Genomic DNA, 2,266 nt, shown 5'->3' with positions numbered 1-2,266 from the left:
CTTTATCAGTAATCTCCATTTTTTTGGTTTGAGATTAATATAAACTCTCCATAAAGAAAAATAATATTTATATTTATAGCATTTATTTCTTAAAGTTGGTCCAAACTTTATTGAAGTACCTATTAATACTAAAAGTGCTGCTTGTGCCTCTGGTTTTAAAAAGGAAATTTTTCCCCTCATCCGTTGTTTAAGAAATTCTAGTAAGATAAAAAGGTACTGTAGAAAGTATAAAGTGAAAATCCCCATAATGCCCACTCTACCCGCAGGTAACTACTGTAAGCAGAGTCTGATACGTTTTGTCAGACTTTTACTCTTAATACTTAATACACAATGATAATCTTTTCTAATTCACAGGGATGGGATCACACTACACATATTATTCTGCATTAGACTTTCTCATTTAGTATGTCTTGAACATTATTTCTTTCCAGTGCACAAAAATCTATTTTTTGTGTGTGTGTGTGACCAGTAAGGGGATCGCAACCCTTGGCTTGGTGTCATCCGCAAGGCGCTCAGCCAGCGAGCGCACCGGCCATCCCTATATAGGATCCGAACCCGCGGCCTTGGTGCTCCCAGCGCCGCACTCTCCCGAGTGAGCCACGAGGTCGGCCCTATTGCATTCTTTTTAAAGGCTGTACTGTTTTACCAATTCCATGTTGATGGACACTTATTTCTGAGATTTTGCTGTTGCCAATATTGCTGCAGTGAACATCCTTGCTCATATGTGTTTGTGCCCTTCTTCAAGACTGATCCCACCCATCCCTAGGACAAATCTAATTTTCTAAAATTCTATAAAAATATTATTTTTTTCTTTTCAAATTAATAAAAAACCTTATATAAACACACTATGATACATGAGGCCTGTCAGTTCCACTTCCAAATATCCTCTCAAATCCCTCTGCTTCTCTGTATCTGCACTGATACCTTCCCCATCCAGCCCACGCAGGCCACACTCTCAGTCATCTGTGGCTTGGCCACCTCTACTGGCCTCCTCATATCTGCCCCTTACAATCTGTGGGCCCCAGAGCAGCCAGAATGATCCTTTAATAATGTCATATATAATTTCGTTTTCCTGATAAGAACCCTTCCAAGGTTTTCTACAATCTCTAGAGTAAAATTTAACTTTTTTCTCACCATGGCCTTTAAGGACCTACTGGGGCAGGCTTCCCCTCCCTTCTCTACTAGTTCTCATAAAAGCTGATCATCTTTCCTTGCATTTGAGCCACACCAGCCCCTCTCGGTTCTGGAGACATGTATCAGTCTGTAGTCAGCAAGCTGGAGATCCAGGAGAGCTGATGGTATGGTTCTAGTGTGAACCAAAAGGCCTGAAAACCAGTGGAGCTGATGGTGTAAGTTCCAGTCAAAGTCCAAAAGAGCTGGAGAAGACTGATGTCCCAGCTCAAAGACAGTCAGGCAAAGAAAACAAATTCTCTCTNGCTCTTCAAACATTTTTAGTCTATGAGTTTTCCCATAATTTTTCACGTAGCTAAGCAATGAGGGTTTCCAAACTCCTCCTCTTCCTCATACCTTTGTTCCTATAACCCCCACCGTACCTTATCTCTGCATTTCTCGTAAGGACGGGCCATAACTGAATCATAACTTTGCTCCACATTGCGGCTTCAAACCTACCCACCCAGAGCTCAGCTGTTGTTTTTCAATCCCTCGTAATTACCCTATACTCATATTACAATAAAACACTTGTCATTTTATTACTTTTATTTCTGTTATTTACTTTTAGTTTGAGTTAGTGTGGTTTGAGCAGCTAAAGGAAGTGCCACCGGTAGAAGTAATTCATGCATATAATTAATGATTCAAACAATTACACTTCCTCTTATGCATTCTTTGTGGTCTACACAGAAATTTACCGGTGTCAAAAGGCCCGAGTTCATGATCCAGTTCTGGTATTTATCAGACAGGTAATCTTTGACAATCACCTAATCTTCCCTAACCTTAATTACCACTTCTAAAATAATACCCAGCCTATCCATCTATCCTCTAAAGTCCTGCCTTGTCTATTTCAGGGATTTTTGTGAAGATAAAATTATCAAGCAAATCTACAAAGGCTTTGTAAAAAATGCTAAAGTATTTAGAAACAGTAGATATCTAAGTATTCAGAGTATGAGAGGGATCACAGAGATTATCCTGTCCAACTGGGTTATTACACAGATGGGAAACTAAAAACCAGAAAGATTAAATAACTTGTTCATAGTTACCAAAGTGTTTGGCAAAACCAGGTTTCCTGGTTCTTAGACCAGTGCTTTTTTAA

Source organism: Galeopterus variegatus, unplaced genomic scaffold, assembly GCF_000696425.1.
Source record: "Galeopterus variegatus unplaced genomic scaffold, G_variegatus-3.0.2 Scaffold2217, whole genome shotgun sequence".
In the NCBI taxonomy this organism is placed as follows: Eukaryota; Metazoa; Chordata; class Mammalia; order Dermoptera; family Cynocephalidae; genus Galeopterus; species Galeopterus variegatus.
Note: the sequence above shows the minus strand (reverse complement) of the source record.